The 16,292-nt window shown below is 44.1% G+C and overlaps 1 protein-coding gene across 2 annotated transcripts in view; it reads right to left on the bottom strand.

Moving 5' to 3' along the window:
- LLGL1 (LLGL scribble cell polarity complex component 1) overlaps window positions 1-16,292 on the bottom strand; it is a 134,385-nt gene that overhangs the window by 91,341 nt on the left and 26,752 nt on the right. The gene's annotated exons all lie outside the window — the stretch shown is intronic.

Here is a 16,292-nt window from a genome sequence, read left to right as displayed (position 1 = left end):
AGCTTCTCTCAACTTCAACACAGAGAAAACCTTTACAATAACTTCAAGTTTAAAGGGATCCCCTGTCAATTACTGTATTTATAAATCATGGTACAGCAGAAGAGTAAGCTGAGGAAAAAAAAAACCAAAAAAAACAAAAAAAAGCCACACACACACGGAATAAGGAACTGACACTTATGGCTGCTCTATAAAACAATGTTATTTTAGTAATAATGGTATAAAACAGTGGCTGTAAAAGAAATGCAGGCAGTACAAATTGTAGTGTTCCCTTGCACCGGAGCTCAGCAGAAGAAGGGGCCCCCTTGCACCGGAGCTCAGCAGAAGAAGGGGCCCCCTTGCACCGGAGCTCAGCAGAAGAAGGGGCCCCCTTGCACCGGAGCTCAGCAGAAGAAGGGGCCCCCTTGCACCGGAGCTCAGCAGAAGAAGGGGCCCCCTTGCACCAGTGCTCAGCAGAAGAAGGGGCCCCCTTGCACCAGTGCTCAGCAGAAGAAGGGGCCCCCTTGCACCAGTGCTCAGCAGAAGAAGGGGCCCCCTTGCACCAGTGCTCAGCAGAAGAAGGGGCCCCCTTGCACCAGTGCTCAGCAGAAGAAGGGGCCCCCTTGCACCAGTGCTCAGCAGAAGAAGGGGCCCCCTTGCACCAGTGCTCAGCAGAAGAAGGGGCCCCCTTGCACCAGTGCTCAGCAGAAGAAGGGGCCCCCTTGCACCAGTGCTCAGCAGAAGAAGGGGCCCCCTTGCACTAGTGCTCAGCAGAAGAAGGGGTCCCCTTGCACTAGTGCTCAGCAGAAGAAGGGGTCCCCTTGCACTAGTGCTCAGCAGAAGAAGGCCCTCCTTACACTGGAGAACACATGGAGAAGGGCCAACCTTACACTGGTGGCCAGTAGGAAGAAGATATAGCAACTATTTATCTGAGAGTCAGAAATTGCCAGGTGTCAAAGAACCTCTAACAAGCTCTGGAGGACCTCAGGGATCCATAGAACCCTGGTTGAGAAAGGCTGCTCTATCCAAACAATTAGTAACAATTTCCAGCCATCAAAAGATATTGCTCCCATCAAAAAGGTTTAGCGAAACAGGCCATAAAATTATTCAGTTACTAAAACATTTCACGTACACAGATTTTTAGCCATTTTTCTGGGAAGTTGCTGGCAGTTACTCAGGACAAGAACCATCTGTTCATTAGTGGGGAAAAAAAAAAAAAACAAACGTCTTCTCCAGATCCGAATGTAATGGTAATGCATTTCATCTTCATAAAACATTATCTTTCCAAACACAAAGGCATTCTCTGTCTTCCATTCTGCTAATTGGTACTTTGACCTTGGCTTCCCACTGTTGGAGCACCAAGCCATCACACACCTGGGGTGGTCACACTGATTAAAGTGGAAGGATCCTCTGCATACCCACGCTTCCACACATTTTATGTAAAGATACACACCTCAATTGGAATTCCAACCAAAGGCGTTAGATACAATTTGAGGGATTGAGAGAGTTGGCCAACTCATCTGTGGACAAAAATTATATTTTATGGAAAATGTATTAAATTTCGCCTTTATCTATTGCATGCATGGTTTAAAGGCCACCCTGCACTAATTCCTAGTGCATACAAGTTTCAGTTGTGTGTACAGAAAACTTTTATAAAAATATGGTTACAGCTTTTCTGAAGCTTTTAAAACAACCATGATCAACACAAATTATGAAGCAAGGGGCTGAGTGGAAATGAAATTAATTGGTTTCAAAGACAGCTGAAGCCTGGTAGCAGCTTGTTGAAGGAGACAACCAGCATGTAAAGGTTAATGCTGCTCCGGTTAGGAAGGGTATGGTTAACTACGTTCCCGGGTCTTTTGGCAGGCTTTGCTGGGTCCGACCCACTGGTTCTATGTGATAAAAAAAAAAAAAAAAAAAAAAAAAAAAAAAACACGGAACAGAGGGTCCACATCCAGGGGCCCTGGGCTAAAGAGCCTGGAGCTTGGAAGATGGGCCTCTTGTTGCCAAAATCTGTATCGTCCGTGTCATGCCAGGATCAGAGTTCTCGCTAGTAGTGGACACTGCTGAGACTTGCAGTTATCCTCGAAGAACCTTCTGATGGACTCTATCAAACATGGACTTATCTTATGCAGGTATGCTGGGGCAGCCACAAGCCTGAAGTTGGGGACTAGGGATGTTAGGACAACGACTGCACTTTATGTTGAATGGTTACCCGAGAACGTCATCATGCTAGATTAGTAAAGTAAAGCTTTTGAAACTTTGCCTGGTCTGAAGTTATTAAAGGAGTGTAATGTAAGTAACCAGCACATCTAGTCTACAGCTCGGGTCACTACATACATTGGGGTATGAAAACATCAGTACAAGAGTTAATGCAGTGAGAAGTAAAAGTAAGTGGTTACCAAGGGTAACAAAGGTTTCTCTAGCGGCCTGTAATAAGCGTGTACATGTGGCAAGTGAGATAGCTTCTTACAGCGAGGGAGAGGTTATTGGCACTCCTTCTGCGGTGATCCGTCTCCCATAGAAGAGGGAGCAGATCTGCACCGTCGGGGCCCTCAGCCTGTGAACAGGTATAGAAGAAGAAGAGGGTTAAGTTAAGTGTGCGCATAGAGTCTGCGCTAGGTGCACGGCGGGATTCCATACTGTTGCTGGGAGTGAGGTAGCAGTGATATGCTGGACAGGTGGAGAGGACAAGGGCTCTGCGCATTCCTCTTAAATGCACAAGTGATTGTGGTGATGTATATCGCACCAAAAGATTTTATTAGAGTTCAGTCTTTTGCTCCAAGTAAGGGTACCCCAAGTGTAGTGCAGTGACCCTAAAGTGCCTATTGTAGCCCAGAAGAGCCTATCCCGGGGTAGGTCTCTTATGTGACCCTTGCTTGGCACCCAACAAAAGGAGGGAAATCTGGGAGGACATGATGACCAACCTATCACCCTACACCCCCAAATACAAGCACATCCACCATCCATATTCAACGTCTGAAAACTGACAGAGACAGCTGCTTTAAAAGGCTTCTAGAAAGAGTTTTGAAGCTAGCTAAAGGCTTTGCACATTGCTTAGTAAAAGCTTGATAAACACAATGCTCTTAGATGGACAACACTACCTGCAAACAGGGTCGATTTACTAAAACTGGTGCAGCCGCTCCTTGAAGACATCACACAATGAAATGGACATAGGGCGGGGCAAGGACGCTGATGACATTGCGTATGCCGACTCGCGCAGCAGTGGAGCACTTGATGCACTTAAAATATTCCATAAAAAAAAAAAAAAAAAAAGTCTCTGCTTATGTTACATTTTTTTTTTAAATATTTTTGCTTTCTTTTCATCATTCATTTTTTGAGTATTTTTTTTTTTTTTTTTAGCACTTTAATGATATTGCACAATAAGATTGTTTGCACTGCATTTTGATATGCACTAGCACTTTCATATATTTTCGCACAGATGTTATTACACATGTGGTATTATACATAGACATAGGTTTTGATTATTCACCAATTTAAGATTTTTTTTTTTTTTTTAGGTTAACGTGTGGACCAGTACCACTCTTATCACTATATATTGTTTTCTACAATAATTAATTAGAGTAGCAGCTGTCCATTAGAGCACATTTCTGTGGCACTGTTATTTTTGACGCATTACTGAAAAGAGACCAATAAGCTTCCAGGTTTTATTTCTTAGTCAAAGCTTAATTGAACAAGCTGAAGTTAGAAACGGACTGGTTATCATGCAGATTTGCACTCACCAGTTTTAGTAAGTCACCTCAATGTGTTGGCTTGGGGTGGACACTGCTGGGTTCTACTACGATAGACTATAATGGCAAGTTACTCACGGTCGATTGCATCTTTTTCTTAAGTCTTTGTGAGAGAAGACAAAAAGTGTCAACCTCTCCCAGCTGGATTCCCTAGATATCTGCTTACCCCATTTAACAGAAAATCCATTGGGGAAGGGAGATATCATTTGACATTGTAATAGCTACAGGATTTAATGCAGCTATGAGAAACCAGCAAGGTGGTGCAGGATCTTCAAACGTTTGGAGAAAGTGCAACAGACAAAGCAAGAAGACCTCCTGCAACTCATTGGGCCACCCAAAGTCAAGCGCACACACCACACACCCCCGATTTAGAAAAAGGAAAAAAAAAAAAAAAAAAAAAAAAAGGGAAGAAGTGCAACATCAATTCTTTGGTCCAAAAGAAACAGTCCATTCTTTATACAAAAGCATATATTATTTATATATATATATATATATATATATATATATATATATATATATATATATATATATATATATATATATATATATATATATATATATATATATATATATATATATATATATATATATATATATATATATATATATATATATATATATATATATTATTCAAGGTGGGATTTTTGGGCCCCCCCCCCCCCTTTACAGAAAATCCACCTTCATCAGGGATGAAGGCTGGTGGACAGGCTACATCCAAAAAAAATCGTTGTTGCTTAGACCAAAAATTGTATATATTACTAGCAGCATTCCCTGTGGCAGCTGCTGTGGCAACCGTAGGAAAGTACGGAGACGGTATTTCTACAAATCTCCAGAGCATTAACAAGGCTGACTGCTTCCCAGAGGGAGTGATGGATACCTGAAAAGCCTGTACAAGCATCCCAACCGGACACAAAAGCTTTTGTTTTTCCTACAGTTCTGCACAGACAATACAACACAGGGTCTTACAGAAAAAATATAAAATTTATGGAGTTAAAGAAGTGGTGGCATTTGGATCTTGTCACAATTTTCCGGGCTTGGGCCTTGAAACGCATTGCCTTATGAAGATTCATGGTCTATCAGTTGCTGGGAGCAGAGTGTTGTAAAGCAAGGTCCAGGCAGAGGTCTCTGCACACCATGTCAACTGCATATTATACTCACCTCCACTAACCCATCCTGCACGGCTCTTTTTCCCTACGGCCCTTTCAAATTGGTGCAGGAGGTGCGTCGGCGGTAAAGCACCGCAATTTTTTGCGCCGCTTTAGTGGCGGTATTCGGCTGCTAGCGGGGCGGTTTTACCCTCCGCTAGCGGCTGAGAAAGAGTTAAAAACCACCGCAAAGCGCTTCGCCGGTGGTATAGCCGAGGTGCCCCACTGATTTCAATGGGCAAGAGCCGTGTATACACCTCTCCTTAAGGATGGAATGTCCAATATGTAGAAACGTGTTGGGTTAATCCTCCCAAAAAGGAACCAAAAAGTACATTTATGTATATTGTATAAGAAGTCCTTCAAGAAAATGGATACTTCAAGAAGACATCTCTGGTGAAGATAAACACAACACCACCTGAAGAAGGAGAGGCTTACCAGATGGGATGGACCCAAAGGGCATACGCCGAATTGGGTCAGATAGGCTTAGGTGGTGAGTGGTTCAGAGCGACCTGGAATGATGATGCTGGAGGATGGACCGGCTCGATGCTATATCCCTTTGATTGATGGATGCTCAGACCAAGGGGGGACAACGTGGTTGAAGCAAGCCAGATGGTATCATATCCCTCAGAATCAAATTGGTGGAGCCAAACGATGATGTGGACACGTGGGAAAAAGAAGGAATGGCCACATAGTGTAAATCCGTAAAAGAGAGTAATTTATTAAAAAATAGGCAGATATACACTCACATGTAAATCCAGATAAAACAATTGGAACAGCGCTGAAACAAGACGTGGCGACAGTGGGGTCCTACCCGACGCGTTTCGTCTTCATAGACGTCGTCTGGCTTGCTTCAACCACGTTGTCCCCCCTTGGTCTGGGCATCCATCAATCAAAGGGATATAGCATCGAGCCGGTCCATCCTCCAGCATCATCATTCCAGGTCGCTCTGAACCACTCACCACCTAAGCCTACCTGACCCAATTCGGCGTATGCCCTTTGGGTCCATCCCATCTGGTAAGCCTCTCCTTCTTCAGGTGGTGTTGTGTTTATCTTCACCAGAGATGTCTTCTTGAAGTATCCATTTTCTTGAAGGACTTCTTATACAATATACATAAATGTACTTTTTGGTTCCTTTTTGGGAGGATTAACCCAACACGTTTCTACATATTGGACATTCCATCCTTTAGCGCTACACCTGTTTTGTTTTTTTCTTGTCTAGGCCTTGTTGGTTGTGTTAGCTGCTATTCTTTCTGTGTAGGGCAGCGCAGAATCATTTTGTATATATATATATATATATACACACACACACACACACACACACACACACACACACCACTCCTTCACCACTCCAAAGATGCTGCTAGCAGGACTTTTTTCAGCGTCCTGTTAGCGCACCACTCCAGTGTGCAAGCCCCGAGGCTTTCACACTGGAGACACAGCAGCGGCTGCTTCAGGTCGGTTTGCAGGCACCTGCAAAACGACCCAGTGTGAAAGGGGTCTTCCAGGTGTGGGGGACCGCTAATTCAATGCTGCAAATGCGCCCCTACGGCCCCCTCAACTGACATTTTTTTTTTCTCTGGATCCTAAGGGAGCCTGTCACACGGGCTTTCCGTTTGTCCATTTTTCATTCATCCGTTGATGATCAATGCATCTCTATGGAAAAACGGATGTAAAATCATCCATTTACATCTGCTTCCATCGACATCCGTTTTTTGGAATGGATCAAAGACCTATTTTTTTTTTTTTTTAAACAGAAAAAAAAAAACCAACGGAACGGACGAAAAACAAATGTCAACAGACAAATGGTCTGTTTTTGCACTGGTAGTGGATGTAAAAATTTAAAAACACACCTGATGTAATACTGATGAAAAACTGATTCCATTTATTTATTTATTTTTTTTAAGAAACAGTGACTGAACTGATGCAACAAAACGGAACACCAATGTAAAAGGACCCCAATTAGGCCCCTTTTAGGCTGGATTCACACCTATGTATTTTTAGTGCTTTTTGCATTTTGAAGATTTGCACTACAGAACGTATTCCATAGGAAACCATGTTAAAATGGACTGTAGTGCAAATCTGCAAAATGCAAAAAGCACTAACAAATGCATAGGTGTGAATCAGGCCTTACACGGGCTTTCTCAGGTCCGCCTGTCAGTTTTTGAGCTCCATTCACTCCTATGGGGCAGCAGATGTCAGCGGTGACATGTCCGTTGCCATCTGATCTGTGAAATCCAGATGGATGGAGACCCCATTTTCCATCCGTCTGACAGATCAGATGAAAAAAACGGACAGGCGTCATCTGATCTTCCATAGAGGACAGCAGGGCTCCGACAGGTCCATCACTGCATAATGAGCGGAGACGGACCTGTCATCCGCCTGCTCAGTGGAGCGATCCCGTGGATCGCCCGTGTGAAAGAGCCCTAAGAGGACAGTCAATAGGAAGTGCATGGCACATAGGCGGTGCACTGGACCCTCAAAGAAAAAACCCACCGGAAGTAAACAAAGACAGAGGACTCAGAACCTGAACATCAAGTGACTGCGACTTTTGGCAAGTAAAAAAAAAAAAAAAAAAAAAAAAAAAAAAAAAGAAGGATTTGATTTCTTTGCCAGCCATCAATCAATATGGGGGGGGGGGGGTTGGTATTATGCTGGAGGAGAGCTTGATGCTCATGCCAATAGTGGCTGGGAAAACAGAAGGGTGCTCTCCCATGAACAGTGTTTTTACACAGATATTTGGACATTTGTTTGAACACAGTTTTCCTGTTTTATTGAAGGCAATGAATGCAGTTTATAAAGTGATACAAGCATTACATTTATCTTGGGCAGCAATAATCTAACACTACATAAAGCTTCAGTAAAATCGCAAACTTACACCAGAAAGTTTACATAAGAGCCATCCATAAAATCCTCACGTGTATGTAAATGGGCCTGTAGCTTAACAGAAAAGGAAATTAATGCTGCACTAGGCCCCCCCGGCTTATTGTTCTGGGTTAACAGCCACCATAGGCTAAATGAGGCCTCCGAGAGACAGCATGCAATTAATCTTTAAGGCTTCATGTACACGGGACGTTTTTTACAACCTCTCCTGAATGATTTAACTTGACAGATAGTAACCCAGGTTTAAAACGTCCTTTTGCCGCGTTTACATGCCTCATTTGCGTCTAGAAGAGTTATTTTAAAAAATCTATTTTTTTGTTCTTTTTTAAACTAGCCAAAAATGAAAGACGTCTGTAAACGAAACGCGGCTAAATGGAAAATTACCGCGTTTAGCACTTGAAATGCCTGTAAACTCAGCTTCTGAACGCTTTTTTTGCGTTCCAAAAAAATGCCTCTAAGCGCAACTGCTTAGAAACGACTGTAAACGCCCCTGTGTACATGTACTGATAAGATAACATAGAGGAGAGTTCAGCGGCAGCTGAAAAAAATGCCCAACTGCTCCTAAACGTCCATTTACCAGCAGCAGTGTACATGAGGCCTTAAGGCAAAGCAGAACAGTATGTCAATTGCTTGTAGCAATATATCCACCCAAAAACACCCAAAGCTATGCAGGCTGTTGCAATAACATCCCGTGGGTGTAATCGTGTGTTTATCCATAAGTGTTAGAAGTCAATGGAAACGAAGAGAATGCGTTCCACATTGACTTCTATTGTATGCATTATTGCATGTGGCCGGGGGGCGCCGGAGAGACTCGGAAATACTCGGAGACTGCTCAGATGCACTCGAGAACAGAGTGTTTCCGAGTGCATCTAAGCGGCTCCTTGTGTCACCGGCGCCCCCGCACCTCTGACCAAATGTGGTACTGCACACCGCAGAGGCTTGAATCCTGCTTGTTTTGTGAGACACTCGCAAACCGAGTCAGGATTTATTTTAAATAGCTCAGATTGCGAAATGCTCATTAACTGCGTTACTCACGATCCGAGGTATTACTGCACTGATAAAATTTTTAAATAAAACCTAATTTTAGGCACAGTGACATCTTTGTGCTCCTCTATGCAATAGCTGGTGCGAGGAGCCAGCAGGGTGCTGTACATAGTAGTTTCCTAAAAACATTACAACTCTCTGTCTCAGTACTCCACTCAAGAGCCTGCAGACCTGAAACAAGCAGTGGGCTGGCTCATGGGAGGAGTTATGCAAATATAAAAATGCCTTAAAGCAGTTGTATACCCAGAAGAAGAAGGGGAAAAAAAAAAAAAAAAAAAAAAAAAAAAAAAAAAAACCAACACCACACATCTATAATGGCAAAGGCATAATGAGCTAGTATGACGTCAGCGGCTGCATGCAAGGTGAACATCTCCTAAAGCGTACAGGTTTAGGAGATATTAATTTTACCTACAGGTAAGCCTTATTATAGACTTACCTGTAGGTAAAAATGTACTAAAGGGGTATACAACCGCTTTAAAGCAGGGCTCAACAAATCCATGGCGGACTAGAAATTGCATCCTGGCACCTGGGCCTTTGTCAGCCGTCCACATCCGCCTCCCACTTGCTGACCGTGCTATAGCCAAAATACAGCTACAGCCCAGTCATCCAGTTCTGGGAGGGTGTCTATAGATACCCTCCCAGAACCCCACCCTCCCCAGGCATGCTCTGTGCCCCTTTGGACACAGCTGATCACAGATCGAGGTAATAAAGGCCTAATCACAACGGTCCTTTACCATGTGATAAGCTGTACCCAATCACAGCTGATCACATGTCAACAAATGCCGGTTATCAGCATTTCCTTTCCTCAGCGCTGTCACAGGGGTTTATTTACTAGAGTTGGAGAGTGGAAAAATCAGGCACACTTCTGCATAGAATCCAATCAGCTTCCAGGTCTTATTGCCAAAGCTTAATTGAACAAGCTGCAGTTAGAAGCCGATTGGTTTCTATGCAGAAGTGAGCCTGAACTTGCACTTTCCAGCTTTAGTAAATAAACCCCATTGTGTCCTGTGACAGGGGACATTTACACGGATAATCAGGGCACTGATCAGAGCCAATCAGTGCAGCCTCATGAGCGCACATCAGTGAAGAAAAATTACTTATTTGCAAAATGTTATAACAGAAAAAGAAAGGTTTGTTTTTTTTCAAAATTTGATCTTTTTTCGTTTGTTTAGCAAAAATAAAAAACCCAGTGGTGGTTAAATACCCAAAAGAAATCTCTTTGTGTGAAAAAAAAAAAAAAAAAAAATTAAAAAAAAAAAAAGATAAAAAATTCCATTTGGGTACAATGTAGCATGACCACGCACTGAAAGATGAAAGTTGGCCTGGGCATGAAGGGGGTGAAAGTGCCCAGTAGGAAAGTGGGAAAAAAAAAAAAAAAAAACACCACACAACACCTGTTACCTAACTTTTTTAAGCTGGCTCCTAGATAAAAAGCTAAATTTGTCAAGCCCTGCCTTAAAATGTTCTTTTTAAAAAAGTAAATAAAAAAACAAAAAAAACAAACCTGTCATACTTACCTCCTTTGTGCAGTTGATTTTGCACAGAGTGACCCAGATCCTCCTGTTCTGGGATCAATCAGTGACGCTCCTGGCTCCTCCCCTTCTCGATTGCACGTGGAGAGCTGCTCACCCTCGGGGCACTCGTGCGGGCGCGCTTCCGTGTCCTGCTGCTGCGCCTATTGACACAGACAGCAGGACTCACCCCCGCGTCATTGGATTTGATTGACAGCAGCGGGAGCCAATGGCTGCACTGCTATCTATCCAATCAGGACCCAAGACCATGACTGGAGCTGGTGTGCTCGTCTCCGTCGCTGGAAAGACCGGGTTCAGGCAAAAAAAAGGGGGGCTTTGGGGGGCAGCTGCAGCACAGAAGGTATCTCACCTTAATGCATAGAATGCATTAGGTGAAAAACCACACGTGTTTACAATCCCTTTAAAAGAGAAGTACAGGTTTATTTTTGATTCATAAATACCTTGGTGGATGCAGCATCAGACCAATGCTGCAGCTGTCCCCCACCATCTCTGCACTGAGAACCGAGCGATCGAACACAGCCTATGGCTCTGTTTTCACAGGTCCCCGAGAGGAGAGCTGCTGCCCGTCAGTCAGCGTCTCTCCTCTCTGCTTCTCCACACTCACTGGAGCACTGAGCTGTGGAGGGGTGGGGAGCGGCCATCTCAGCAGCTTGCTGGGACTGCCATCAATCAAGGCAGCTGGCGGATCCAGACTTGGATGGCGCGGTGCCTCGACTGATGGCAGCGACGTCAGTGGAGAGCGGACTTCAGACCGCTCTCCGCTGAAAATGGGTCACAGGAGTGCAAAACAAGTTACACTCCTGTGACCTAGAGGAGAAGCCCAGCCTAAAAAGCTCAGGCTGGACTTCTCCTTTAAAAAGAGGAAGTAAAGCCTCTGGAAAAAAAAATACACCCTGCAAGACAAAGGCATAATGAGCTAGTATGCATAGCACACTAGCTCATTATGAATTACTTAGAGATCGAAGCCCCCGCATCGGCCCTCGTTCGCCTCCTCCGATGCCACCATCTATCCCGGAGTGACCTCCGGGTATCGCGGCTCCGGCGCTGTGATTGGCCGGAGCCACGATGATGTCACTCCCGCGCATGCACGCTGGTGCCGCCACTAACGGCATGCTCAGTGCACCTGCGCCCGATGTCTACGGCGCATGCGCCGTAGACATCAGTGCTGCTATTTCTGCAAATACCTCCTAAACCTTTTAGGTTTGGGAGATATTTCTTGCACCTACATGTAAGCCTTAATCTAGGCTTACCTGTAGGTTAAAGTGGTTGTAATAGGTTTACAACCACTTTAAGGATGGATGTCAGACTGAGCCCGGGTTCACACTGCACGCGACTTTGAAGTCGAACCCCAACCTGACTTTGGCACGACTTGCATGCGACTTCTTTAGCAGAAGTCAATTCAAGTCATACCAAAGCTGGACCAAAAAGTTGCACAGGAACCTTTTTGTAAGCCAGAGCAACTCAAGTTGCACCGATTAGAATGGTTCCATTACACAAAATGGGGTCCGACTTCTGATGTGACAAGTGCTCCAAAGTCAGAGCGATTGTTGCATCAGTGCAGGTTGCGTTTGCATGTAGACCACCCTAGGTAATGCCCATACATAAATGCCAAGTCTCCAAAATGAAAGAACTGAATTCTAATAAAAAAAAAAAGGGGGGCAGTTAGGTCAGGGAGGAATATACTGGATGAAGCAAGATGTCCTCCAGCCAAGAAATGAGGCTCTATCTGGCGTGCTGCAGCTTTTAATGCACATTGTGAGAAGCTCGCAGTGTGCAGGGGAAATCACAATAAGCCTTTTTTAGTACAGGAGAGGAGCCAGAACAGCTGTGCAAGACTGGAGTTCAACTTTAGGTTTTGAATATAGAAGGAAGGTTTGGAACCGGTCTGGCATTTATTGGTGTATGTGCCCCCACTGAGTAGAATGACTTCCCCCCCCCCCCCCCCCCCCCCAATTTGTCTTGGTTTGCCACCAGGGAAGACTAGGATGGTAAATCCTAAATCTTACAGTTGTCTCCAGATTAGGGAGTGAAGGGAAGTCTTCCAATAGGAAGTGACAACTGTCTAAAATGGGATATTCCCTCACTTGGTAGAGATTTCTTCTCACTTCCTGTTACACAGGGAATCAGCAACCTCTCTGGCAGTTACTTCACTTCAGATGGATGGCGATAGCCTGTATTAGTACACAGCAGGTGGAAGGAGCTGGGCATTGAGGTGCCAAAGCCATACGGATAAGACACTTGTGGTCAATGCCACCTGCCAGAAGCCATCTGACTCTGAAATATCAGTTCTGAGTAGGATGACCCTTTAAATCTCTAGCTCTCGTCTACAAGAACTGGTCAGCTTCCAGCACTGCAAGGACTTTAGCCAGCCAATGTGTTTCGGCCTGAAATAAAATAGTACAAATACACAGCAACCAGAGGGATTTGGAGCGCTGCCCTCTCCTCCGCCGAGAAGCTAAATCCTTCAAGGTGCAAGCTGGAGGGATGCTCTCCTCACATCGGGTGACATCACAGCAGCTGCATCCGTTATGCATCAATTATCTCGGGCAACAGTCTGATTCTAATTACAGCAAACCCCAATGCTGCTCTCTCCCTCCCATCGTGTAATGCATAGACAAGTCATTATCAAAAATGAATCTTATGGATGTCAGCTCCGCAAACAGGGAACCGAAAATCGCTGCCAACTTCAGTGCAGCCAGAAAACTTCCAGGGTGGTGGAGAGAGAAAAACAAATACAGCTCTCTCCGCCTCCCCCCCCCCCCCTCAGCCATATTCATAGGAAGCAATCAAGACTTATCAAGTGATTCATCAGCATAGTGCATGAGACTTTTGTGGGTCAGAGCTTGCCGACAAGAGTTTATTGTATACACAGCCGTTTCTTCCCGGTGACTAAAAATACTGCCTCGTGTTTCCAGAGCTGGTCACATTGCAAGGAGAGAGAAAGGGGGGGGGGGGTAGCAAGTCAGAGAAAACAGCAGGGCTGCCTAGACAGTGGTTGGCACACTTGCCCAACAGCACTGGGGGGGGGGGGGCTTGGATTGACCCGCCGTCCGTATATTCTACTGTGTGCTTGTGTGGCTCTTTGCTGGAGGCGCTACACTCAGCACTCACAATCAAGAAAATAAATCCATAACGCGCCTGTTACCCCCAACCGTTCACATCCCTGATATGTGCCTGCTGTACGATGTACTTGTATGAGAAAGTTCTCCTTGTATTGCTTCCTTTATGTGAAACCCCTGGCGCTCCTGTCAGTCACTCTGCTTTCCTATTAAAAACTGACCACACCAAGCAGGAGAACACAGCGTGGTCAGTTCTCTAGCTATGCCGGGAACTCAGTGTGCCCTCCAGTGATCGGACTTGTCCTGACACCCCCCCCCCCCCTACAAAGCAAACCACTGGGAAGCTCAGTGCCGCTTCTCCTCCCCCCAGCTTTAACGCAGCTGAGAACAGATGGAATGTGATCACAAAAAAACAAAAAAAAAGGGAAAAAGAGTATTTATAATAGTTACATAGTAGGAGAGGTTGAAAGAAAAAAAAAAAAAAAAAAAAAAAAAAAAAAAGACACAAGCCCAACCTATGTGTGTGATTATATGTCAGTACTACATTGTATATCCCTGTATGTTCTTTTTATATCGATACAAATATGGTTTTGCCTGTCGTTTCTATTTTAAACTGAATAAGTTGTTTTCTCCTCCCCCCAGCTTTAATGCAGCCGAGAACAGATGGAATCCGATCATTAATAAAAAAGGCAAAAAGGGTATTTATAATAGTTACATAGTAGGCGAAGTTGGGAAAAAAAAAAAAAAAAAAAGACACAAGTCCAACCTATGTGTGTGATTATTTGCCAGTATTACATTGTATATCCCTGTATGTTCTTTTTATATCGATACCAATGTGGTTTTGCCTGTCATTTCTATTTTAAACTGAATGAGTTGTTTTACAAGGAGATTGTTTACAATCACCTTAAAGTCCGAGCAGAAGTAAACCAAAACAAAATAAAAAAATTTAAAAAAGCGCCCCCTGGAGCTTTGGCCAAGTTTGCACATTATGTTGTGCTTACCTACATAGGAAACCCCTCCAGCACTCCAACATTCCCACTGTCCTCATCACCAGCACTACCATCTTTCACCAGGTTAAACAAATGCTTGTCAGGCAAGGAGAAGCATTTATGAAAGAAAAAAAGACATACAGGGGGAGATTTACTGAAAACTAGAACACTCAGAATCTGGTGCAGCTGTGCATTGTAGCCAATCAGCTTCTAACTTCAGCACGTTTAATTAAACTTTGATATTTAAACCTGGCAGCGGATTGGTTTCTATGCAGAGCTGTACCAGATTTTGCACTCTCCACCTTTAGTAAATCTCCCCCACAGAGTTTTCGGTAATTGAAAACCTGCCTGTCAGGGTTTCCTCAAAAAGAAGCTTCCATCCAAAAAGTGGTACGATAGCGGGGAAGGGATTAGATTGCAAGTTCTTCTCTGGTTTTTATTTACTCTGAAAAGCAACATGGAATTGATCAGGTTACATGGGATGAGAACATGTCCAAAGCCGAAAAACGTTTTATATTTCAGTTTTGGAAGGCGTAGGGAAAAGCCAAAACCCCCCCATCTGTATCCTGGATCTTTCAATGGGGACCCAACTACTGGTTACATCTGTGGGACAGAGAGTGAAGTTTGAACTCCCCAAAGGCAAACAGAGAGCAAAAAGCAAACAGGATTTAATCATTCCCTACTATATCCAAATACTAAAAGTGGAACTTCACCCTCCCAACCAACATGCATTACTTTTAATTCTCATGCTGCTAGCATTAGTAAATAGATAGTAAAGTGTATGATATGTACTGGGTTTTAAACTTTTTTTTTTACATGTATTCAGTTATTTCCCTAGGCAAATTATGTCATACACCCCAGGAGTCTTCAGGAGGGGAGGAGGGCCTTTTTAAGCCAAGTAGTGCACCCTCATTCATGCATGCTTGAGCAAAGGGCAGATGAATTCCAGGAAATAAATGCTACATGAATCATTTGCCCTTACTCAAGATGGCCACTGCCAGAAATGCTAAGGGGGGGGGCATTTTTCAAAGTACAAGATTTTAGTAATGAGAACGTTATCATTAGCAGTAATCAGCATGGATTCATGAAGAATCGTTCTTGCCAAACCAATCTATTAACCTTCTATGAGGAGGTAAGTTGCCATCAAGATAAAGGAAGGCCCGTAGACGTGGTGTATCTGGATTTTGCAGAAGCATTTGACACAGTTCCCCATTAACGTTTACTGTACAAAGCAAGGTCCGTTGGCATGGACCATAGGGTGAGTACATGGATTGAAAACTGGCTACAAGGGCGTGTTCAGAGGGTGGTGATAAATGGGGAGTACTCAGAATGGTCAGGGGTGGGTAGTGGGGTTCCCCAGGGTTCTGTGCTGGGACCAATCCTATTTAATTTGTTCATAAACGACCTGGAGGATGGGATAAACAGTTCAATCTCTGTATTTGCAGACGATACTAAGCTAAGCAGGGCAATAACTTCTCTGCAGGAAACCTTGCAAAAAAGATCTGAACAAATTAATGGGGTGGGCGACTACATGGCAAATGAGGTTCAATGTAGAAAAATGTAAAATAATGCATTTGGGTGGCAAAAATATGAATGCAATCTATACACTGGGGGGAGAACCTCTGGGGGAATCTAGGATGGAAAAGGACTTGGGGGTCCTAGTAGATGATAGGCTCAGCAATGACATGCAATGCCAAGCTGCTGCTAACAAAGCAAACAGAATATTGGCATGTATTAAAAAGGGGGATCAACGCAAGAGATAAAACGATAATTCTCCCGCTCTACAAGACTCTGGTCCGGCCTCACCTGGAGTATGCTGTCCAGTTCTGGGCACCAGTCCTCAGGAAGGATATACTGGAACTGGAGAGAGTACAAAGAAGGGCAACAAAGCTAATAAAGGGTCTGGAGGATATTA

This window comes from Aquarana catesbeiana, linkage group LG06 (genome assembly GCF_042186555.1).
Source record: "Aquarana catesbeiana isolate 2022-GZ linkage group LG06, ASM4218655v1, whole genome shotgun sequence".
Taxonomy (NCBI): domain Eukaryota; kingdom Metazoa; phylum Chordata; class Amphibia; order Anura; family Ranidae; genus Aquarana; species Aquarana catesbeiana.
This window is presented reverse-complemented; position numbering and strand designations above follow the sequence as displayed.